Source organism: Cyprinus carpio, unplaced genomic scaffold, assembly GCF_018340385.1.
Source record: "Cyprinus carpio isolate SPL01 unplaced genomic scaffold, ASM1834038v1 S000006747, whole genome shotgun sequence".
Classification (NCBI taxonomy): Eukaryota; Metazoa; Chordata; class Actinopteri; order Cypriniformes; family Cyprinidae; genus Cyprinus; species Cyprinus carpio.
Window position 1 is genome coordinate 453,846 of NW_024879346.1, and position 27,320 is coordinate 481,165.

The following is a 27,320-nucleotide window of genomic DNA, read 5'->3' on the forward strand; positions in this document are numbered from 1 at the left end:
GAGTGCACTTGTGGATGAAATCATCACTGCAATCAATGATTAAACATTTAGCTGAAGTGAATAATTCAGAGCTGAATTATTGAATCAAATACAGTACAGAACTATAATCCACATGCATGTTTTTTACCCGTTGGAATAAAAAAAACAGATGGATATAAGGGTAATAGATCAAAGGGAAATCAGATCTGGTCTTGAGGCCCTGGAGCGCTGACTTGTGGAAATGTCACCAATCCAGGAAAAATTGGATGTCAGAAACCACTAAACCTACAGGAATAAAACAAATTAAAATTTGACTCTACCCATGACAGGTAATCATATCTATAATAGAATATTTTAATTCATGTCATCCACGTTAGAGTGATGTGGCATAGTGGATAAAGCTCACTGAAGATAACCAGAAAATCGATGCAACATTTGAGGCTTGTTCCTTTCTTCAGAGCGATTTTCAGTGTAAAAAGTGTACTGAAATTCACTTAGGACACACACTACCATTCAAAAGCTGATTGGGGTCGGTTAAGAATTTTTTTGTGATTTTTAAAGAAGTCTCTTATGCTCAGCTCCATTTATTTGAATAAAACAGTAAAACAGTAATATTGCAAAATATTAAGAAAATTAAAATAACTGTTTTCTTTTTTGAATATATGCTAAAATGTAATTTATTCTTGTGATGTAAAGCTGTATTTTCAGCATCATTACTCCAGACTTCAGTGTCACATGATCCTTCAGAAATCAGTCTGATATGCTGATTTGCTGATCAAGACATAGAAAATGTGCTCGCATTATCCTCCAAAAAAACTGCTTGATGTTGTCAGCCAAATCCCAATGCAGGACAGGACCTGAAGCATTGAGGTGAAATATTGAGACAATCTATTCTTTTTAATAATAATAATAATAATAATAATAAATAATAATAATAATAAAAAGCCTGCTTCAGCACCTTGGAACCCATGTGGAGTCCAAGTCTGAGGCTTTTTGTTCAGATGAAACACATGCAAAGCACTGCACAGTTGAGAATAAGCACAAAAGACCTTCGTTAGACAGCCTCCATTAAAGCGGCCCTGGCCTAATCGCTGTGTGAGACTGTGGCACTCTGCTGAATTTTGACTCCACTGAGTCTGTCCAGTGAAATGGGCTGATGATCTCAATTAGATGTGCACTAGATCTGAAAAGAGCTCCATAGCCACGCAAATGCATGTATACAAAACCAGCCAGTGCAACCTGAAGCATGACCTTCGTTTGCTGGTGCAAACCTCATCTCACTGAAGTGCTGGAGGCATCATCAGTATCCCTAGCCTCCGGTAACGGAGGTGACATCTCTACATTGCTCGAAGCTCACTGTTGCCATGTTGTGTGGTATTATCATCAATAGACTTTGATTGGAGAGCTTACAAGTCAAATTTTTGTCCTACTGAGCACTGACAAGTTTGAATCCCAACTACCTGGGGTACAACACCTGCATCTTAAAGATCCTATGCAATCAATAAATTTTGTGTCTTTTAGTGTATGCTATAGCATTTAAAAGTTTGTAAGATGTTAATGTTTTTGGAAGACATCTCTCCCACACTCACAATGGCTACATTTATTTGATCAATATTGTGAAATGTTATTACACACAAAAAACAAACAAACAAAAACTGGAGCAGAATTTACTTTAAAAACAATATTCACTCAAAATTTGCCAGAAGTCATTACAAAGAAATGGCAAGTTTGGACAGAATTAAACATGAAATTTTGAAGCTGAAATCGTATTTTCTTATAAAACGTGCTCAAACTTAAAAAAATACTCCTTTTTTTTTTTCATAGTGTACTTTTATGGTATTGCTGTTTTATTTAGACGAAGTTGAACTGTAATTGTAGAATTGCATAAACATTCTAAATGTTTCTAAATATTCTAAATATAAATCTTCAAAAATCATTCTTTTTTTGTTCCACAGAAAAAAAATAGCAACATACACGGTTGTATGGACATGCGGGTGAGTAAATGATGCCAGAATGTTCCTTTTTGAGTGAACTACTACTTGAAAGCAGCAGCAGGGGGTTTAAATCATTAAGGGATGCACAGCACTATCTCTGGCGAGGTTTGAAAGTCTAACTTCTAATGTTCTTTAATACTTCAGTCCCTCCTCGAGTCTTCCATCTCAGTAATAATCTGTCTGAAGAGCCTCTTATCTGCAAGGACAGACTGCAGGCATCTCAAGATGTTCAAATCAGAATCTGTCTGTAATCTCACATACCAAATCATTACTGGTCATTACTAGTCACCGCACGAAGCGTCCTCACGATATGGACAGAAAGCCCTCATGAAAGCGAATACTCACTGAAGCCAGACAATCTTTCAGGATCCAAACAAATGTCAACCACAGGTCAAGATGCCAATTCCACAGCCAGCTAAAAAGTTCAAGCCATTGTTAAACTGAATAGTGTTGGAAACATTCGGATCATTTGATTGGTGGGTTTCAGGCATTCTGAAGCTGTAAAAGAGGTAGGTGTCTCCAAGATCCAAAAATAGACCTTAAACAGGCTAACAAGCGGCTGGGATTTTCACTGCGGAGCATTTTGTCGGCATATCATTTTGTTTGTCATACACACCTTTGGTAATTTGGAACTTTTCCCAGTGTGTGTTTCATTTCTTTTCTTCCTGTAACTGTGAAGTGATGCATAACATCTGCTGGGTGGGGATGACAGAATGAGAGCAGGGAACAAAGAACACACAGTATGTGTGTGATAATATCGTAATGTAATGGCACCGATGCTGATGGCGGCCTCTGTGGCGTGCTCTGCAGTTGTTTTTTTGTGTTTTTGTTAGTTTGTCCTGTCTTTAGTTATATTCCTGCAATCAGTTTCACCAGAGATGAATTGCTGGACATTCGGAACTACACATCACCCAATATATTACCGGTTTTCGACTATTCTGGTGTTTTGCTGGACATTGTAATTGGCTTCGGGACGCGCAGATGGGTAAGAGAACCGGCGCCCTCGTGAAGCTCAGGAAGCGCGGGTTTCGAAAGCCGTTGGTTAGCATCCATCTGGCAAACCTCCACTCTCTACCCACAAATGGACAAACTCCTTCTGCTCTCCCCGACAAATAAGGATTTCTCACACTCTGCTGCTCTGTGTTTCACGGAAACTTGGCTAAACGACGCCATTCCAGACAGTGCGCTCCATCTGCAGGTCTTTTAGCTGTTCAGAGCGCTACGTATTTCTTACTTCACTCACACACAGAATCAACAGAGAAATCACGCGGCGGCGGGTGGTGTTTTTATGTAACAGTGTTAAAGAAGATGTGCTGTTCAGATCAAGAAACACTCTTCATTAACTGCAAGCCGTTCTATTCACCGCAGGAGTTTCACTCGTTCATTCTGGTGAGTGTTTACATTCCACCGCAAGCGCACGTGAGCTCAGCTTTACAGAAACTCGCTGATCAGATCACAGAGACAGAACAACAACACCCAGACTCTGTTTTAATCATTCTTGGGGACTTTAATAAAGCAAATCTCTCGGCAAAATACAGACAGCACATCACATGTTCCACTAGAGACAGTAATATATATGGGACCACTATTACACCAAAATAAAGGATGCATATCACTCTGTTCCACGGGCAGCTTTAGGCCTCTCTGATCACTGTTTAGTTCATCTTATACCGACCTACAGACATAAACTGAAATCAGTTAAACCAGTAAAGACTGTAAAAAGATGGACTAATGAAGCAGAGCAGGATTTACTGAATGAGTTCTACTGCAGGTTTGAAAGAACACCCCACACCTGCCCTGAACACCTCTCCACACAACCATTCACACCATTCACACCTCCTGCAACACCCCTCTCCCTCACACCTGCAATTTAGATCAGCAAAGATGAGGTGTTCCAGGTCTTCCGGAAGCAGAAAAGGAAAAAAGGACCAGGCCCAGATTGTGTTACACAAGTCTGTCTGAAATCCTGTGCTGACCAGCTGGCCCCCATCTTCACACAGATCTTCAACAGATCACTGGAGCTGTGCGAAATCCCTTCATGCTTCAAACGCTCCACCATCATCCCCATTCTAAAGAAATCCAAATTTACAGGACTAAATGACTACAGGCCTGTGGCTCTAACGTCTGTGGTCATAAAGTCATTTGAAAAAATGGTGCTGGCCCACCTGAAGGACATTACTGGACCCTTACTGGATCCTCTTCAGTTTGCCTACAGAACAAACAGGTCAAACCGTATAATCAGCACTGGAGCTCCTCAGGACTGGGTTCTCTCCCCACTGCTCTTCTCCCTGTACACCAATGACTTCACATCTAAAGACCCCTCTGTCAAAATCCTGAAGTTTGCAGACGACACCACACTCATCGGCCTCATTCAGGATGGTGACGAGTCTGCTTACAGACAGGAGGTTAAAGAGCTGGCTGTCTGGTGCAGTCTCAGTAACCTGGAGCTCAAGACGCTCAAAACAGTGGAGATGATTGTGGACTTCAGGAGAAACGCCCCTGCTCTCCCCCCACTCACCATCATAGACAGCACTGTGACTGCGGTGGAGTCATTCAGGTTCCTGGGCACCACAATCTCTCAGGACCTAAAGTGGGACATTCACATTGACTCCAAAAAGGTCCAGCAGATGTTGTACTTCCTTCGCCAGCTGAGGAAGCTCAACCTGCCACAGGAGCTGCTGAAACAGTTCTACTCTGCGATCATTGAATCCATCCTCTGCACTTCAATATCTGTCTGGTCCAGCTCAGCTACCAAATCTGACCTCAGAAGACTACAGAGGATAGTCCGGACTGCTGAGTGAATCATTGGTACAAACCTACCTTCTATACAAGAACTGTACTCATCCAGAGTGAGCAAAAGGGCTGGCAAAATCACTCTGGACCCCTCACATCCAGCACACTCCCTCTTTGAACTGCCGCCATCTGGTCGACGCTACAGAGCTCTGCGCACCAGAACGACCAGACACAGGAACATTTTTCTTCCCTCAGGCAATCAATCTCATGAACACTTGACAATAACTGTGGATCACACAATAATGTTTTTAATCTCAGAAACTTATTTATCTAAGACACATACTTAGTACATACAAAACTGTCTATTGTAATATACCTGCACATACAATTGTCAATTTGTATATTGTTATTCTATATTTTTAATTCTTTTTATTATCTGTGTTTTTTGTTCTGTCACTGTCATTCTGTTGCACTGCAGAAGCTTCTGTCACGAAAACAAATTCCTTGTATGTGTAAACATACCTGGCAATAAAGCTCATTCTGATTCTGATTCTGATATATTAGCCTTCTTGAATATGTGCATATTCTGTTGCATGCACATTTTAGATGTTCAATATCAGCCTTACACAGTGAGGCTCTCTCAAGTCGGTAAAATAACGGGTTGTTTCTCACGGGTCTGTGATGCCCATTAAAGCTCTACATGCACTAATGCACTAACTAATTTAAAATCTGACCAACCTTTTGTACCTTCCCTTAAAATAGGCCCATATGCACGGACGAGCACATTTGCTTGAGAATTTAGCTAAGAGAAGCAAATTGCATTCTCTGGGGTCACTCACTAACCCCTAATGCCATTAAGTTTGCTCCAGTTGGTGTTTTCCTCCTGATTTCACATCATGTTTTGATGTAAAGTTTCTTGTAATTGTATAATTTGATGTAATTTACCATGAGTTATGCATTTCTGCTTATGTTTCGTAACTCAAAAAGAATGTGGAAGGAAAACAATGTTGTTTTTAATTTGCTGCATAAGATACTGTAACAAGATTTCAGACTGTGACTTAAGCCGCGTTTCCACCACTGGAACTTTACCCAGGAACTAGGGATTTTGGGCTGGTACTTGGTGTGTTTCCACCGGAGGAACCAGGATCTAAATAAAGTTCTGGGTAAAAAAATGCCCCTCAGAAAGTCCCTGCTCACGAGGTAGTACTTTTTCAAAGGTCTGGAGGTTTCGTGGGCGGGACTTGAGCGCTAAACATGCTGATTGGTTGAGTTCACGCAGCATTGTGATTTCAACCTCCATTTATTTGGATAATTTTCATATTACTGTTGCTGTGTCATGAAATGTAGCTTCAAAAGTATTTCAGGAGAGAATGTAGTTGTTTAAAACTCAAATCTGCGGTTTATTTATAAAGACAGTGCCTATTTAAAAAATGTGTTTCACCGATTTCCGAGATGATCAGCTCCATGCGATCAGCGGGAGCTCGGTGCTCATGTGTCCGCCTAGAGCAGTCTCAACTCGGCTAGTCCTTCTGATATTTGCCGCTGGCTCTGATGTCTCTTTAGTGGTTAAACATAAAATATAATTAGTTTTGGGTAAATCTAACAGGTGATCTTTGGGCTTTATTCAATTTATCTATATGTTAAAATGAAAATAAAAAGAGGCACTTGATATAATATTTTGTTTCATTGTAATGTAGGCTGTATATATACACATTTCCCTGAAGTAAGTACATTTCTGTAGCTATTATTATGTATAAATGAAAACAAAAGGAGGCAGTGGTGTTTAATATCATATTTCGTCTTATTGTAAATATACAGTGAGGAAAATTGCAGTAGCCAAGGTGAGCTGAATGATGTTATCAAGTATGCTGCTGTTTGCAGAATTAATGGACAAGTCTGAAATTTGCATTGTATTGAGAAACACGCGCAGACCTACATCACCAGACTATTTGCCTAATCTTCACGGTACTTTAGACTGTGGTGGAAACACAGAAAGCAACAGGTCTGGGGAAATAGTTCCTGGGGAAAAAGTTCCTGGTACAATTGTTCCGGGTTATTTCGGTGGAAACGCGGCAATAAATGGCTGCAAATGAGACTAATTGTAAAAATTTTGCAACAGACATTTGAAATCTGCTCCCAAGGTGGACTACAGGCCCCGAAATGCACACAGCGAAGTTCATTTTAGGGGTAAAAAGAAGTCAGAAATATCTTTGCAAACGATGTACTGTAAGCAAATATCCTGGTGCCCATCCTCACTGCTGAGAGCAGAGATCAGATGAATATGTAAATAATATGTGCTGCCAGTGTTCTCTCAGTAACAAAATAAACACACAACATTAATGACAGCAGTGAATAACCAGCATTTAAGACTTATGATCATCTGATCATAGCGATGTGGATCAGTCAGTCAAAAAAATAAATGAAAAAATGTTTACTGAGTAGCATTTTTAATGCTGTTGTCAACACAGCACAACAATTACTTAGTAAAAAGGAGATGAATTAGGCACCTAATATAATATTTAATATAAAATACTATACTAATATTTGATATTTATCACAGGATATGCCTTAATGTTTATTTTTCTAGATAAACTTAAAGAAAGTAGTAATCAGACATAATCAAATACAATATAATACACATGGGTTATGTATCATGTGTGATTATGTTTCTAAACAAACCAGACTTTGAAGGGAAGTAGGAGGAAACATAATATTATATAATATTATAATATTATATTATTCACAAAAAATAATATAATACAATATATTATTTAACACGGGTTTATGCTTCAACGTTTATGTTTCTAAATAAGCTAGACTCTAAAGGGAAGTAGGATGAAATGTAATATTATATAATATTCACAAAAATTAATATAATCAAAATAAAATATTTTAACAAGTTATATGTCAATGTTTGTTTCTAAATAAACTAGACTCTGAAGGAAACTAGGAGGAAACGCAATATGTTATATAATACTCACACAGTAAAATCAAATGTAATATAATATTTCACTTGGGTTTATACGCCAGTGTTCATTATTTCTAAAACGAGACTCAGTAGGAGGAAATGTTATATAATAGTCCACATAATATAATCAAATATAATACTTATCATGGGTTATGTGTCAATGTTTAAGTTTTTTAAATAAACTAGACTCTAAAGAAATTAAGAGGGAACTTATACATAATATTCCCATGAAATGTAATATATTATACAAACAAACCATAAGACCAACCCTCTTTGTAAAAATCAAGTATGTGTGTGTATATAAAATATTTGCCTCCGTGGTAACAAGCTAGAAGTAATTGTTATCAGGGAGCAAAAGAAGCAACTTCCCGACATCTCCTGTGAGAATATCTTTTGTCTTTGGCTTGGCGTGTTCGAAGCAGTGACGTGATGTGGAAGAATTAATTGGATTCTCAAGGCAATTTTCCTGACTCTTTTCACCCTTCATGTCAGTGATACTGAGAAACAACTGTGATGGCATATCTGGATAGTTTTGTTCTGGTGGTTCTGGTGGTTTTTTGTTGAACATGTAATTGAGGGGTGTCATCAGGTTAATTAGGTTCTGCTTTTTTTTTTAGCCCCGCAGCAACAAAAATATGTCACAATTATACGTCACGGGCGACCACGTCTAGACCGAAAAGACTTATCTTCCCGCACCTGCACTGATAGATAAGAGCCCTTCCAATAAATCTTTGAATATTTTTTGCCATATGAGTCTCCCCCTATTCATCATCTGGTTCATTAAGCGAGGTCCACTGTCAGAAGAGAGAGAATTACAAGTGACCAGAGCATATTGAGCCCAACCAGAAACTCATTTTGCTCCAAAAAAAAAAAGGGAACTGCCTCTCTTTTCAAAGGGACAAGTACAGCTATAAAATATAATGTGGTTACACTTTGTGTGACACCATGATGGCAGAAAGAAAAAGACTTTTAATGAAGTTATATCAATTGTTTCCCCACCGCGGGCTTCAGCGTACTCTGAAAAATAGAGCAGTTTAACAATCTGCCCAGCGTGAGGAAACCTTCATCTTGAGCTTCTGAAGATTTGCATAGATAACTGACAACACCTCAGCCCCTCAGTTCCTTTGTGCGCACTTGCAGTTCACCTCGTAAGCAACGTGGAAAGCTGCCAGTTTTTCAGATGACACATCTTTTGTCATTGAGAAGTTGTGGTTATGTGTACTGATGAGGAGAAGAGACAATGCTGGTACTGGAAATCTCATTTACTATGTGTTCCAGAAACAAGGCTGTAGCTTTATATGGTGACAAACCCATTGTTTCATGAGTGTATTTTTATAAAAATCTCTGTGCAGAAAGGAGGCCAAATCTATCCGTTTCGATTTTTTTTCCAATACGTCTCTCAAAATAGCAACACATATTTTATGCCTCAGCAGCCTCCGCTTCGCAAGGGTTTTCATTACTGCTGGAGCTGCTCGGAGGTGTTTTGGAGAAGACTTTGATTCGTCTCTCTTCCCTATCAGCCCAGGTCCAATTGCTCAGTCCTGTGTTTGACTCCATTATCTCTCTGGAGCTTCTTCAAACATCATCTCACATCATGAGGGTGCAGCGATTTCTATCAACTTCAGTCCTTTTCTCTTAACATCTTCCTTCCACTTTCTTTCCCTTTTTACACGTTAAGTTTTGGGGTGTTTACCTAGAAGTCAAAAGACCATACGCTTTTACAAAATAGGTGATGTGATGGTAATAAACCATGGTATAATAAGATTTGATTTTTTTTTTGTCTGCCATGATATTTAGTCGTACTTCAGATGAATTGTAATTTCTTATTGGATGATAGTTGTGGCTACTTTCTGGTTAGATTTCAATAACAACTGAACTCCAGTTACATTTTTGTAAGGGCTGTCGATGTATGACAAAAAAATGTGCACACTGAGCGAAACTAGCACTAAACATTCACTCTTATCCCTATAAAGCCTACTGGATCATGTTTGAAACACAACTTCGCTTAAAAGCCTGTTGCTCTGATTGATAGTTTATAGTTTTGTTCACCTTCATGTCTTGATGCTTTAATAAAGTAAATGTCAGAATAATATTTATATTGTTATTAATATTTTAAGTTATGATTATAAAAACAATGTTAATTGTAAAACAGAAGCATTCAAATATCATCTTATAAGACATATTATGGGAGATATCAAGTGACAACTGATATTTATATGTATTGTCTGTTATACTGTTATGAAGATCTCGTTGATTTACATTACAAGCTATCAGAATTTATTTTTGGCCATATAAATATCAGCAATATAAACCAGGTGTATGAGCTCCATATTCTCCTATATCATATTATATGAGCCATACAAAAACCTGAATATGATACTCAACAAAAACACATGCAATGTTTCAACATGCAAGATGCTGTATAAAAGTTTAACAAACTCTTCCATTTAAAAAAATATATTTCTGACTATTATCTCATATGTCAGGGTTTACAGTAAAGTAAATGTAAAAAACATGTTTAGCAAATGTTAGCAAAAACAGGTTAGTAAAGCACACAGAAAATGATCATGATAATTAAAACACGAACGTAAACAAATTCTAGCGTTGCAAAACATCATACTCTTATAGGCTGAAGTCATCATTTCAAGTAGTAATATTACATATCCAATTTAACAGGAAAACAGGATTATAATATAGTTTCCTCACTTGTAACGTTACTAATGTGATTCAACCGTAGGACGCTCTAATAGGCTATTCAGTAAAACTACAGTGTAACATTGCTTTTATACTAGTTCAATAAACAAGCCATTTATATGTAGTATTTTATATTTTTAGACCCGATATTTTGCCAGTTACCTGCACCGTTTTTTTCATCCAACGAAACCAACTCCAACCGACAGAGCAGAAGAAACTCTGCGAGTCTTCAGAAACACACAGAAGAGATTCGCTCCCGAACGAATCAGTGTTTCTGAACGAATCGTTTAGATGAATGATTCACTTGTAACCGCGCGCGCCAGAGACCCAGTCCGAAACCGCAGTGAACATTATGGAGTGAGTGCACGCATTCAACCCCACACCTAAACAGGGGCGCCCCCAAGGGGTGGCCAGGGGTGGCCGTAAACTCTGGCCACCCCTGTGGCCACCCCTAGGATGATTTGCAGTGGCTACTATTAATTTAAATCTATTTTAAATCTATTAATTTTAGATCTATATAATTTATATATCATTTAATATAGTTACTATCACACGAAGAGTGACGTTTTTCTCCAGAAGTCTGCATAATTGCAAATGTGACATTGATTTCATCCAACAGTTCAATAAACAAGAAGTTAATATCAAGAGTTTTACGTTTTAGACAACATATTCACTTTTTGCGCTCTATTTCTAAAAACAAAAAATCATTCCAAACCCAGCCACTGTTTTTGCGTCTCTGAGCAACATGATAGTGTTTCGTTCCTGAATGAATCAACCGTTTAAATGATTCGGTTCAATCGCAATGACTCACTTATTAAAAGTGACTCGCTGCCACCTACTGGCTGTTTTAATTTCACATTTAAGGTACCAATTTCATTTTTTAAACAATTTCAAACATCAGTTTTCAATGTTTTATGTTTTTAAAATATCAAAACATTATTTATTAATTTGTAACTCCAGGTTAAAGTATTCCATGTTCCCTCAGAGCTCCATTAAACAGTATGTAAAACATCTAATGGCACTTCAGATGCAGTTTTCTGTTTTCTCTGCATTGCAAAGATCAATTTTGTTGATACTGATTGCATTTGCTTGGTAAACAGCCCAAATGCAAGTTGTCTGACCTTAAAAGATGGTGCACACTTTTAGAAAAAAAAATGGCGTAAAGGTTAAAAAAAAAAAAAGCCACAGCTGTCAGCACACTTAGAAATAAGATATCAGCACAATAACACACACAGCAAAATATTGTCTATTTTCGTTATCCATAAAATCCCAGAAATCACAGAGATATCATTTTTTTTGTCAATAGTGCAGCAAACCCTTTATTTATTTATTTATTTTTTGATGTGCCACCCCAAGATTTACTGTGGCCTCATCTGGCCACCCCTATTAAAATTTTCTGGGGGCGCCACTGCACCTAAATAGTTAATTTATGCAAAGATATTTCTTTATTTAGCAGTTATGGGTTGCTGCTTCTTGGAAATGTTTTGTAGTGGTTTAAAAAAGATTTGAAAACAAATAAACAAGAATTAATAGGACAACATAAGTCAAGTTTTTGTTTTTAGATGAACAAGAATTAATAGGAATGTGGGAAAAAAGTAAATAATTGAGACTTCTATATTTTGTTATATAATACACCTAGTCATACCTAAAATGTGACAACTTAAGTAAAGCTTTATTTATATAGCACCTTTTAAAATCAGTGTTTACAAAGTGTTATGTCATATATTTCTGCATTTTAAGTAGTCCGTTATAACTACTGCTATTTATAAAAAAAAAAAAACAACTCATTGATTAACATTACAGTCTATAAGAATTTAATTTCACATTTGGGTCATATTAATAATATAAGCATCTGCACCAAATAGCATATTTTGCGGAGTCTGTGCCTGTGAACAAAACTGATGTGTTGTTTCCTGGAGTCATAAAATCTTGATATTTCAACTATGACAGTGGTTCTCAACCACAAACACGTATGCAGTTTTTATGCATTTTTATATATATATATATATATATATATATATTATATATATATTATATATATATATATATATATATATATATATATATATTGTCTAAAGTTTCAGTCATTTTTCATAAAAACAAATCAGACTATCATTTCATATGTCATGCATTACAAGGTTAAAGACAACTATTGTTTTTACCAAATTCATGCACATAAACTTACATCATTGTGGGAGTCTCTGTCCTTACTAGCAAAGAATAATTTGTTATCAGCTTGTGTTTATCTGTTTAGAGTACAAACTGAAGAGCTCTGCCATATGAAGTGCAAAGCCCACATCTAGTGTTAAAATATCAGTAATAGTACCAGCTACAATCCTAGTGTTTTCAACTCTCCCGAACATCTGCCATTAGTGCTGATCTAGCAAAGCACCATTTAATATTTCATTAATTTATTCAAACGATTAAAGTAGAAAAATAAACTGCAAGTGCATGCGTGGTTTTAAGACGTTTATTTAAAAAATAAAATAGAAAAAAAATACATAAAAATATTGAAGGAAAACAAAAACAATTCCTCCGTCTGATCTCTTGGATGCTGGGCGGCCACACTGAGGGCTTTCAGTTAAGGATTGACAAGGAGTGCTTTTGGCCACTGCGACATAACAGACGTCAAAAAAAAAAAAAAAAAAAAAAAAAGAAAAAAAAGGGGTTACATTTAAAATCCATCATTGAGATTCAATGAGGAGTGTCACACTGTATCAAGCAAGTACATCACCACAAATGTCAAACCATTACAGAGTGAAACACTTCCACCTTTCCCACACACCTTCACAGATTCACTCGGGGAAAAACAGGGAGCCATTTTCATTCAGACAAATCACCTGTAAAGTAGGTCCTTGTGTGAACCGAAGGAGGGGGAGAGTTGCCTCAATGTCTGACCCATTTTGCAAAAGATGCTGGTTCTATCTAAAGCAGAAACTGCTATTAGAGTTACATTTGCCCTATTGCATTGATAGGCAGGTGAGTCAAGAGTTACAAGGACAATCCGTTGTCTCCGTATCAGATATGACTTTGTAAAATGCGTCACGCAAGTTTGTGGCAATCAGTCATTCCATATAGGTTGCAAGACATGGTTTTAGCGTTGTGACAGCAGTAAAATAGTCCGGTTGATCTCCAGAAGGAAATATCTGCTCCGAAAAAACTCCAGACAAGACGTCGGGCTGTTCTTCCTCCATGAATACAGATTGAACTTGCATACAGGAACTGTTCACGTGTACTTTGATGCGTCGCTCTCAGGCCCGGCTCTGTTAACGGTCACTCCGGTTGAGTTTTTCACAAGATTTACAAGCAAACGGCCGTCGTGAGGGACACAGGAAGAGAGATTTTCAAAACTCCACTTGCATAGTAACAATAACCTGTATGCCTGTGACGTTCTGAGCAACAGCAATACAGTTTTAGTGTGCCATATACAAACAGAACCCAACCCCCCAACCCCAAAAAACAATACAATACAGTACAGGAATAGGGGTAATTACCAAAAAGGCATATATTAGCGCATGTACCTGGGCAATAAATGCACGTCAAGATTCCAGAAAGGAATCAAAATAAATTCCTTTCTCCACTAGTCTGATTCGGGTGCCCGTTCAGAAGTCCGAAACGGTCCCGATTAGGGCACCTTGCATAAAGCTGCACTGATCTGGAGTCCTGCTCGCACGTTCATTAGAGATTCCCTAAAATAATTCACGTCTCACACTTACCTAGAGTGATTTGTAAAAAGGACAGACACACACACAGATATAAATGAAAGCGCGTACAGACTAAGGGCTTAAGTGTTTTTCCATCTCTATTGGTTTTCAATCTGTTCAATCAAAGGCCTAAAGCCTAAATGGCACACAACTACAACCTTAAAGATGAACGAGACGAATTAAAGCAACAGATGAGTTTCTCTGAAGCTCAACACAAAGTGGGAAATGGCGGCACCTATAGGCAAGTCGTTCTGCGAGATCTACACTTGCTGCTTTAACTCACGCTCGTCCAGGTGCAATTTATGCCGAGAAAAGAGGGAAGAGGGAATATCAATTCTCAAAAACAGTTTTTTTTTAAAACAGAACTTGTGCCTGGTCTGACATGGATCTGTAAACGCTGAACCAAAATTAAAAAACATTACAAAAATAAAAACATTTTTAACAAAACAAACAAACAAAATGCTGGACAGAAGAAAAACAAAAAAAATTAAGCATGTTTTCCAGAGTGAACGAAAAATATAGAAATTTAGAAGATATGCACATTGCACAAAAAAGTAAAGGTTGCGTGATGTGTAGAGTCAATACAGTGGGGATCTCTGGAAGCATGTTGAGTGCAGGATTCGAAGCCAGCGTTACCCATACATACACCCCGATACAACAAACAAAACTTGAAACCCACTGAATCCAGTTCGTCGCCCACCTTGTGAAGGGTGTCACGTTTAGACCCGAAAATGTGAAGACGAGGAAAACAATTGAGCATGAAACACACACACCAAACATACACAAAAAGGAACGTTTCACCTTTCAACCAGGAAGTTGTGGAGTAGACAACCAAAAAAAACAAAACAAAATAAAAAACAAACAAAAAAAACAGTTCCTGTTCTTGAAGCTTCTTCGGGAAGATTGCACAGGCCAAAAAAAAAAAAAAAAAAAAAAAAAAAAAACATCCGAGTCTACATACACATGCACAGATTCAGTGGCAGACTGAACTACTTAGCACCACCCATCACCACAACTACTGAACGAGGAGCTGGGTTGCAAACGCTGGTCTCTCTCTGTGCTCATCACCCATCAGTAGGAGGGCTCAATGAGTCTCTTCTCGTCGTTTTAAGATGGGACCGGAGGGGAGGGGTGGAAGAGGAGTGAAGTGAGGAGTGGAGAGGGAGCGGCGGCGTTATTTATCTGCTGACGCTGGCCGGCAGGACTGTCCCTCTTCCTGCGGCGCCAGGGTTGCGGTGGTTGTATTGGATGTGGCCTCGGTTGAATAAGGACAGGACTGTGCACCACGGCGGATTGTGGAACGCCTGCTATCAGAGGAAAACTTGGACCTGTCTTCTACAGGAAATACCAGAACCAAGATAGGGCAACTATGGAACGATGCTAGCATCTGAAAAAAGAGCCTCAGCATACACAGGAAACTAACGGATTCTAAATAATTTTAAACAAAATGCATACACTGAAAAGTATGGGGACAGTACTTATTTCAGAATGTAGGAATTATTTTTATATTCAGCAAGGACACATTAAACTGACCAAAAGATTTACAGCGCAGAGTTTTATAGGATTATTACAAAAGATTTATATTTGAATGAATCTGTACGAACTTCTATTCAAAGAATCCAACAAAAATATTAAGCGCACAGCTGTTTCCAACACTGATAGAAATACTTCTGAGCCAGCAAATCAGCGATTTTAAAATTCATTCAAAAAAGAAATGGTAATTATTTCTTAATATTTTATTAACTGAATTGTTAGTCTGACTGATCTACTGTATAATTTGATCAGATAAATGAATCCTTTATTAGCATAAAAAAAAAAGTTTCATTAAAAACCCATTAAAAAAAGAAAAATATACTTAGAATATAGATATTATATTATATATATCATATATATATATAATATATATATATATATATATAACTATATATATATACATACTAATATATATATATCATATATTACACAACAACCCCCACACACACCACACGACACACATCATATATCACTAATTATATATATTTTTTTTTTTTGTGTGTGTAGAGGACATACAAAAGGTCCATGGAAAATTGCAATAAATAAATAAAAAACAATTACGAATTAAACAAAACAAAATTAATAAAAAAAAAAAACTGCATAGCGTAAAAAAAAAAAAAAAAAAAAAAGGCAATCTAAAAAAAAAAAAAAAAAAAAAAGGCAATCATAAAACACAATCTCACAAAAAGCATTGATACACCAGGGCAGAGCGAGTTATTAAGTTGAGTAATTCTGATTTGACATAGTTGCGCATTGAATATTGTAGTATAGTTCAGCCTAAAATTATTTACTCACCATAATGTTGCTCCAAAAACCTGAATGACCTGTCTATCTTCTGTGGGACAAAAAAGATGATATTTTTTCAGATCCCATTGACTTCCGCTGCATGTTAAAAAAAAATATATACATAATGGACAGGTCTCAATGGGAAACTGAGCCTGTTCTCTCACCAAATTTTTTCAGAAGTCAGTCAGTCAAAAACAGGGTTTCAAATGGACATGAGAGGTGATTACTGGTTGAAAAATGTAATTTTTGGAGTGGACACCATACCCTTTAATTTGTCATTAAAATAGAACTTCCTTGAAGGAGGGGAGGGAAAGTTGGGCCTCAGTGTCAAGATACAGACAGCATTGTAGAGAGAGCGCATGCGGAGGAGACCGCCTACCTGGGATGGTGGTGGGGACTGGGTAGAGGGCTGGGGGGAGCTTGGGGGACTGCAGGGGGGGGCATTGGGAAGTATGGGGGTGGTGTCCATTTTGCCATAACCCACACCTGTCTGCCAGGTAGAGCGTGGAAGAAGAAGATTGGCCTGGGATTGACACTCTCGCCTGGAGAAGAACACAAACAGAGGGGGCGTTACCTAACCATCAATGCATCATCGTCATCATCATCATCTCATCATCCCAAGTTAGCTAACAACCAAAAACAGCCCCTAAACCTGGGTGACCGGAGGCATGGTGAGTGCTTGCCGTGATGCTGGCTTTGCCGTTAACCATCTGAAGCGCTGCTGGCAGGGGAACCGGTGCCAGGAACTGGAGAGGGAAGGTGACTACAGGGGTGGATGCGACATACGGTGTGGAGTCAGAGTCCTGAAGGAGCAGAAGTTCAAATATGTGAGAGGGAATGACAAGCTAAGGAATTATAAACCTGTAAAAGCCTGAACACATGAAATCACAATCTAATGGAGTGTACTGAACCTCTAGTCAAAAATCTTAAAAGGTTACATCATTTTTGATACATCAGGCTTTATGGGTTTTTATACAAAAAAAAAATGCTAGTTTGGTGCAGTTGCTTATATTAATATGGTAAAAGATGAAATTCTGATAGCTTGTAAATGCAAAATCAGTGAGATCTTTATAACAGCATTACAGACTACCAACATAAAATACATATAAATATCAGTTGTCACTCTATATCTCCATATAATATGACATAAGATGAATTTTTAATGCGTAGTTTTCGCTAAGCAAAGTTTTTTATGGTGGCGATCACAAACATAATGCCCAATACATTTATTGAGAGATGGAAAAAAATAAAATAAGTTCCTCAGCAGAAGCCTGATGGCATAATTAATACTCAGTCATTTTAACATGACTTTTTATCATAAAAATACAAGGTAATGGGGTAAACAAATAGACCTAAGCTGCTTTAGTTCAGATAATGTTCAAGGGGCAAAGATGAAAGAAGTTTCCAAAAAATCAAACTAAATACAAATTTTAATACAGTTTAATTACATAAACTTCTGTCCGACACTTGAGACTGAACGACGATGGAAACATTACTTCAACCCTGACATCTTAATTCGTCCCAAGTTATTTTATAGAACATTCAAACTGACACTTAGCTTTCATTTAATATGCTTTTTATGCATATTAAATCAACATTTCAGTTTTAAATGTGATCATATAAATCACCAAGTTATTCGCACACCAAACTGGAGCATCTCATATCTTGACACTCATCATTAAATCTCCACCACCAATATTAAAGTTATTCTACCATTTACTTTATAAAATTCCATTAAAGAATCACCCCCCCCCCGCCCCCCCCCCCCCCAAAAAACAAACAGCGACCCGCACGACCTTGTGATATTCAGTTAGGGGGGGGGGGGGAGGGCCTTAAAACATTTGAAGATCAGCCATGAAGCAGTAGGTTTATAGGGGTTAAAGTATGAACTGTGGTGACGGAAGATGCTTAACGATATTCACTTGCCTGGACAGCGGAGTACGCAGGCGAAGAGACGAGTCGGATGAGAGGAGTGCTGTTTTTAGGTCTGGAGGGAGGGGACATGGTGTGAGTCTGCGCTGTGAGGAGACACCGAGCGTCCCTCTGCTGCTGGTCCTCCACACTAACACCCAGCAGTGTGCATGGCTCCACCTGCTCCAAAGAGTCTTTTTGAGACGGAACTGCATGCAGAAAACAGCAAAAACATCACGTCGCATACACGACTACAAGGTATGCTGAAATCAGAGAAGGTTACATCTGCAACATGGCTGAACCCGGTGAAAATGGGCGGATTCTGGCCTGAGGACCTTCCCCAGGCACTTTCAAACGGTCACATACGCCATTTCCAAACTAACTCTACCAATCAGCGAAAAAAAAGAAAAACTCAGCTCCTCAGCTCAAACAAATAAAAAAAAAAAATAAAAAAAAACCAACACCACATCAACAAAATACAACATATAACGTGAATCACAGTCAAAGTCCTGAATACTGTGTGAAAGGGATCAAAGTATGCTGTTGAGGGACACTTCGCTCGGACGTCGACCAGGGCACCTACAAAGTACGCTTCATCAGAAAGCGTTTCAACTCCATTTATTTCAATACACTGCAGTGACAACAATGCAAGGGTTTGGCAAAGGTGGCCCACATACCCCATACAAAACTGTCAAAAGGCCCATCTTTAATTTGTAGTATTTTCAAGTAAACAGTCGATTTCTACCCAACAGGTAGAGAAACAAAAACTTGTCGTTTAATATTAACAGGTTGAGATCTGGTGCAGTGAGGGTCTTAAAGAGATAGCAACATATTCAAACACATGCTGATGCTCTGTCATAATGTTTAATGTATACATTGAAGGACTAACCCAGTGTTTTTTTTAAAGTTACACAGAGTATTCAGTTTTCTGTGGTATTCTGCATTACCCTGAATATTACCGTTCTAAACTACCTGACAAACTTAAAACACAGTTCATTTTACTTCTACAGTTGTTGTTTGTGCAATTTTGGCGAGGCATGTTACTTCCCTCTCAAAACAGGGACATGAGTGACCCGTCCACTTCAGATGGTTCATATTGCCTTACTACATTGAGAACTTATTGCACATTATGAAGTACAATCAAAAACACAAACACACTGCATATGATATAAAACAACTCATTACATTGTTAGAACGTGGTATTCATATTGAGGACGTACCTGCGATTCCTCTCAATGCTTGGGCGTGCTTTTGTGTGGATGCCCCGCGCCACTCTTTATGATCCACATCCTGTAGTCCGATGACTTGCCGGGGTGACTTTAATTAAATGCTGCCCCCAAAGTGCTGAGGCGAACAAGATAGTTGGCAAATTAAATAGGATTTGAGAGATTAGGGTTGAGGTGCTATGAATGCAGATGAGAGCTGTACCTGTCCACTGTCTTTGTTGGGGTAAGAACGTGAGAGAGGTGACACGGGCTGGGACCCAGGATTCTATACGCGTAGTCAAAAGCCACTCCTTCAAACCTGCATGGCACCGGAAGATCTTCTGACCACTTCATTACCTAAAGTCACACAAAAAGAAGTTAAACATATACTGTTCAGCTTAAAAAATGTTATGCTAATTATATCTTTTTTTATCCCTTATTTGTCACTATTTTATTTTCATGTAGGCATCAATATTTTCATAAATATTTAGGTCAGGTACATTTAAGGACTTCTATCAGTAATTCTAAAAACATTGGGTTTAGTAGCGCATACTTTCTGTACAAATTTTTTTTTTTAAAGAATTTTGCAAAGGATGGAAGTTTCTGTAACATTCTGGTAACATTGTAGTGCTTTCTGGAACATTCCAGAACATTGTGGGACGAGTCATCATAGGCCATGCAAAATCATCCAGTCGTACACTTCCGAAGTTTGGGACTCCATTTTGGATAGCTGTTTATGCTAAACTGGAGATGTTTAGCTCAGTATTATACATGTCCCCTGTCATTTTTATTGGCAAAACAGATTAGCTTGTGTTTTGGGGTGTTGGGGAGTTGTCAACATATGTTAGTTTTCATGAGCACTATTAATGATAGACCAAAAATAATGTGATTTTCATGTGGATCTTTTATTAAAGAAACATTTTAGTAGTTTTGTGGAAACATGAATAACACTTTATAAACATTTGTTTCACAGGAGTTGTAATGAAATACAGTTCTTAAAAACTGTATTCATTCATTCCAGTAATGAGTTTTACTTTCAGCATTGCTGTTTCATCAAACTAACTTGTATTGCCCTTAAAGCACAAAGAGCAACAACAAACATCTCCATTTTCTACAATTTCAAAAGTGTTAAATTGCCTCGGTTTCAAAACCCTAGTGGTCATCTAATTAATCATAGGCCAAAGTTAATGGCTTGAAACACACCTGGAAGAAGAGGGTCCTCGATACAGCGCATGGAGGGCCCTGTAGCCATTATCCATGGCCTTCATGAATGTCCTCTTTAGCCGATGTAAGCGGCCGCCGTTCTCTCATCCTGATGCCCCGCTCTTCCAGGTAGTTGAAAGTGTCTTCCATACAGCGCGAAGAACTCGCTGAAGCCATAATGCCCAAGGTTCATGTTGGGATTCCTAAGCATCAAATTCTTGGGGTGCAACTGTGGGGTGTCAACAGCAGCCAAGAGTACACATAGTCTCTTTATTTGTTTGGTAAGGTGTCATTTATGAAAGGAGTATGACTGCCAGTCATACAAAGGCAGTTAAAATATGCTTAATCAGTACTGAACCAGATTTCTATGTGAGACTAGACCAAAGTTTATTTTATTATGAAAACCTCATTTGTATGCATGTCGTGAGCGGCTGATGTCTGTTGCACACTGTAAGAAGCTGATGACCATCAGGATGAGACTGTAGGAGCTGAGTCCCCCCGTGAAGACGTCATTCGTGAAGTCTCGCTGCAAGCGAGGAACTGTTTTCAGCACTAAGAGTAAATAAGGCATGTCACGGTATACTTCTGTGTGGGAGGTACCAATATAAAAGTATTTTAGACTTTAGTACATTTGCACCCAAATGACTCATTTAACCACTTTTAATGTTCTCTACAATGTTCACAAAGGAGGGTCTTTTTAACCACAACAGTGTCTCATTACACCGTGATTTACATCAGGAATAATCTGTTTGGAATGAAGTCTTGCCAACATGTATGTGCCGAAAATCACATGGGGTTTCATACATGAGTTTCTTTTCACTGTTTGATGAAATCCCGCTGTTCAGAAGCCGACGTATTACCATGAGGAAAAGTGTTATGATACCTGGTTGCCGGACCGATAAATCGTACATTCCTCCACCATGCCCAGACTGGACAGCGTCTTAAAGGTTTTGGTTGGGTGTCATTCACTATGGGAGTGTTTCAAGTCATCCTGGGCAGTTTGCATTCCTCAAGTATGTTTTGCATTTTCAATTGAAATGTCTACGTTCAAGTCACTTTAGCGAGCCAGATAAAAGCAAAAAAAAAAAAAAACAGAAAACACCCCGGCAAGATTTAACGTCACAAAATTTTACACTCAAAAGGAATTGCCAAAAAAATTTAGGAAAACCCAGCTGTAAGTATAAAATAGTTTAATTAATAAACAATGGGGACTCTATCACCCAATATTTAAGTGAGCTATGTATATTGTTCTAATCTATTAAGGTGCTAAGTTGGCAAACATGCTAACACATCAAACTCAAAGTTGAGTCCAGTTGTGCTTCACATTTACACTTAGGGATGCTGCTTAGAAAGATGTGTCTCTGTAGGGCAGTAGACAACAAGAAGCTCACAAGTTCAATATTTACCAGTTGAGAAAGTTCGTAATTATGACGTAAGGTGTTCACATTCGTTCCTTTGATCAGAATAGGATGGCAATGTTAAAAAAAAACAAAAAAAAACCAAAAAAAAAAAAAAACTCCAAAAAAAAAAAACTCCAAAAAAAAAAAAAAAAAAAAAAAAAAAAATAACTCCTTTACACTCCATGTCTACCAAAAACAAGCTTCGGTTTCCCCACTAGTAATTTCATTTGTTCATACGAGTTTAGACTCAAATACTATATCTTACGAATATGAATACGAATGCGCCACATAATAATTGCATGGATGTATTTCATATTAGGACTGTAAGTCCTAGCATCGATTCAGTGTCTACACCCCGATTCTGTAGCTCCACTGGATCAAATTAATTTAAAACATAAGCAATGGACACTACCATGCTAAAAACCCCACCTTATATTTGTGTTTGGGGGGCCAGAGCACATTTGAGAAAGAAAAACAGAGCTGTTTCTGTGTAATCCGTCAAAAGAAACATGCCATATTGCAACCTCATCTCCTACGCACAGATTTTTTTACAAAAAAGTTAAAAATGACTAATTAGAATATTTATTAAAATATTGGACGTACTGTTGTCCCACCCACTAAATCATAACAGACAGCTATTCATTATTTTGTGAAATTTCAAAAATACGTTGGGATCAAAACATCTAAGGAAGCCTGTAGACCCATACAGTCTTGAATGGCCGCCCTCTGACCCTGAGCATTGTGATTTTTTCATTTGTGTGGTTTTAATTGTTGCCATTATGTTTTGAAAAAGGTAGAACATATTTTAGACAAAAGTATTGGTAAATTCACAGATTCAACAATCAATCTGTGTGCATTGCACGTTTACTCAATCAGACCCTTGTGTCGGTGTGTATTAAGGAAGATGCACAGATGATAGCGGTCACAGGGGGAGTACAGCAGGTGCTGCACATGAGGAAATGAGCTTTGCAGCAGAAACAATCAAAGGAGGCAGGTCAATTCTCCTTAGTTTCAAACATCACGCGATTGAAAGCTCTGTGTTCAGTGACAGCAGTGGGAGGTGTATGCTCTAGCACTTCTCTCTTTCAGGCTAAACACTGACAATTTAAGCCTGACATCAACAATCAGCACCACAGAGCAAATCTAGGACACATAGTACATGTAAATACAAGCAGGGTTCAAAATGTACTTCCTGCACAAATGTACTGTAGCAAATAAGTAAACACGTGCAACGCACAATGCCCTTTCAATGTTTTACAAGGAACATGTCGAAAGACCCTTAGGCCAAAATAACCGTAAGGTCTGTTGGTGAAATTGCCTACATGAGGTTGATGAAAGAGCTGAAGGACCTTGGTTAAACTGAAGCTGCTTTGCTTTTGTTCACTTTGATGTTATGAACATCTAATCTGCATAGTTGCCTCATAGTTATTAAAATTAACGTTGACATTTTTACATGTTACACAGAACAGGAAAGCAGCGTGCAAAGTTTAATAAAAACTATTTTAGTCCACATGGGTCATAAAGGCTGTTTAATTCACTCTATTGTCTGTTCACAAGCTTGATATGTTCTCATCCCTTTTGCAAACCATAGGCTCACTAAAATATCAACTTTTTACAGAGGAGAAAAACGCTTTATATGCCATTTCAGTGAAGGTTTAAAATGACGACAACAAATACTGAATATGACATTGGAACTAAATAACAAAGTGCAAATGTTTCATCAAAACGTCATTGTACTAGAAATACAAATACAGTTTATTTGACCCAAACAAAAAAACTATTGGTAAATTTTTTTTTTATTGTGAAATAATACAATTTAAAAGAACTGTTTTCTGTTTGAATATTTAAACTGTAAATTTATTCCTCTGGATGGAATCAGTATGAATTTTCAGCATCAATTACTTCAGTTTTCAGGAATCACATGATCCTTCAGAAATGTGTGTTGTTGCTGTTTTTTCTGGCTTACTAGAATAATTTAGCTTAATCTATATTGAAAACAGTTGTGCTGCTGATGTTTCTGTGGAATCCATCGGCTTGTTAATCCTGAAACAAAGTTCCAGTGTTTTCCACAAACACATTAGCCTAACATTCATTGTCAAGATGAAACTTAGAAAAATGATTGCCCAAAAAAAAAAAAATAAAAAAATAAAAAACAATAAAAAACCTTGTAACTACTCTATTGTCCTGCTACAGTTTTTTGACATGCTGTCACTTTGCAACATAATGTCACCCTAAAATCTTATTTTAGAGACCTAAACAAAGTGAGATAATGATATTTACGCAAAGTTCAAATACGATTTAAAATTATGAAATCTGGAACTGCCTTTAGTAATTCATCAAAATTAGATATACTACGACCCTAAAATATACAAAAAAAAATTTGGGACAAATGAGCAGGTGCTAATAAATACACAGCAAAGCAAACAATTATTCAGTGGGAGCCACTCTCTTGAACCTAACATCAGTGTAGTTTACAAAATTGTTAAATTAGATTTACAAAATATGCCAAAACGGGTTTTTTTTTTTACGTCATGTATTTTGTGAAGCTAGCAGCTTTGATGCCCGTGTCTCACGTTTAAAATAATGTCCACTTTCACTCGGTCTCCTGATCGGTCAGTTTGATGATGGTACCTTCAAAATTCAAAGATAGAATCTAAAACACAATTAATGGCTAAAGAAACCCAAATGGTACAAATTAACGCAACAATCCAAACTTAATTCTGGCACACAAAAAAAGCAAAAACCACTGCAATTGACACCAGGTTAAGTGGTTGGTGTTAAATCACAGTGGGAAACACGTACCGTGCTTTGTCCAGAACTTGTGGAATAAGGTTCTGCCACATTGTGTTTTCCCGGAGCGCCTGCTCCAACTTGCTGCAGGGGAGGTTTCTCCCATTCCCAAACACCACAGGTCAATGTACTTTCAGTGTAAAAGAATCAGTCAGGTTAAGGTTTTAGGCAATTTGTTAAAATCAACACCGTCCAAGAGCCTATGGAAATCCCATAGCTCCAAACCAAAAACACCAAAAAACTTCACGAATCATTGTCTCCTCAGTAGCATTCAGCCAAAGGCCATGAGGTCCTAATGGACTAACATTAACACAAGGGAAAAGGCTTTCAGGTTTAGAGACACACTTTTAGTTGGACATGCCAACATTTCGTAAACTACCGATCTAGGATCGTTTGTTGCCATTCTCACATTTGGAGTTAGCAACACGCATTGATCATAGAAAGTCCGTTTAGTTACAAAAAGACAGCTATGTGAAAAAACAAAGACGCCAAAAAGGCTTACAGGCTTATAGGTTTGTGATAAAGCTAGAAGCACGTGCTCTGATCCCAACACAGTCTGTGAGAGTCATTACAACTTTGAATCGTGTTTGCTGGCCTGTACTAGCAAACAACGGATCTGAGGAGCGCTACATCAATGTACTATGTTGACAGTCTGCTAACAGTCGGCCCGATCAAAATCTCCCCCTGTGTAGACAAACCTTAATGTGCAAGATTCCAAACACACATTCATTTACCTGGTTGGGAGAAAGAGTCCAGTGCTAAAGCTGCCAAAAATCTGGACCTAAGTGCATAAAACAGTAGAAACAACTACATTAGTATTGTTAGACTTCTAATTGATATGGATAATCATAGCCATACGGCATAGACTCTAGCTCTAATCTTACATCAGCGGTTTGGCAACAATCCGTAAATGGCCGACATCATATCCTGTCCACCACCTCCTGCTCTCGCTTCATTGGTCTCCTGAGGGGGGATGAGGAGACATGAAGTGTAGAAGTCCATGATTTCTTCATACAGCCTTGGAAGAAATGACAGAAAAGCAATTTGAGGGTACAATTAAGAGGCCATACTGGCAGATCCATCACAACAACTCAAAGCATGAATCTTAACATTTGTTTTAGAAAAACTGACTGGTTAAATGTTAACCAAATTCAAGTCATATCTGGCTCCATTCTTGTATAGAAACAACAGCCATTTGGTCCTCCAAATATAGATATTTGACTTTATTTTTTGTTTTGAATCAGATTTTTACAATTCGTTTCATAGAAAGAAAAAAAAAAAAGAAGCAGCATATAGACTACTTATTTATTTATCTGTCCAGCACACCAGTGTCTCATAAACAGAAACTTGCTTTCTACTTTACAGACTTAAAAAGTTTCTTATTATTATTTTCCTCAGAAACAACATGGCTGGGAAATACCAAGAAAACTAATGGTCCACTGATCTTAAACTATCTAAAATAGCATTTCTTGCACTCTTATGAGTCTATGTCACAAAAATGCTGTCTAGTAGGACTACACTTCAGCCCCTCAATAGGTTTTGAGACAGTCCTGCCTCATTCGGTTCTAGATTCTTCCATGGAAAATTCCAGAGGTCTACTTATCCACCACAAATATAACAAGTTCATGCAACAGATTCATCCCCTTCTTACAAACCTTTACAATTCGCGGAGTAACTAAGGACTAAAAGCCGCGTTGTATTAAAAGTGTCCAGTCATGCACTCATAAATCAGAAAACCACACCCAAAACCCTAAACTGCAGCCCAACATTAATAAACAGGCCATGACAACTAATGTAACAAAAAGCGGTTAGTAAAAGCTGTTTGTCAGACTTATAAGCAAACAACAACTGACTTGCTATATTTGTAAACTCTACTTGGAAAAGTGTTCATAGTTTTAAGAACTCAACTAAATAAATTCATTCCTCCAGGATCAGGAGCATTGATCAGTAAATTGTTGTCACATAGTCCCTGACATCCGGTTATGGCATATAGTCGCGCGTGTGCTTACTGCTCATCCAGCTGCACTGGTTCCAGAAGCATCTCTCATTTCCCCATTAGGATTTTTTTAAAAAGTGAAGTAAAAAGTTATATAAACCATGAATGAAAACCAGCCAGCTTCTGAGGAAGGATTCAAAACATTACAAACTGTGACTGGTAGCAGAAAAATATTTGAAAATCAGAAAGAAAAGTACAAGACTGCATGCTAGCAGGCTATAATATGGGAAAGACAATCGAAATCTATTAAGAGTTCAAAATTAACAAGCTGAATCAAAGAGAATAAAAAACTAATGATTTAAATGGTTGATTAGCCATATATAAAACAATACTTTTATATAGGCCTACTGCCAAAACTCTTTGCATATCTACATAGCGAACATAATGTATTGTTTCTATATATGTTAGGAATCAATAATTTTAT

At 37.7% G+C, this 27,320-nt stretch overlaps 1 pseudogene; it reads right to left on the minus strand.

The window, feature by feature from the left end:
- Nucleotides 1-8,789: 8,789 nt before the first annotated feature.
- The window catches only part of LOC122144652, a 23,439-nt pseudogene continuing 4,908 nt past the window's right edge, over nt 8,790-27,320 (minus strand).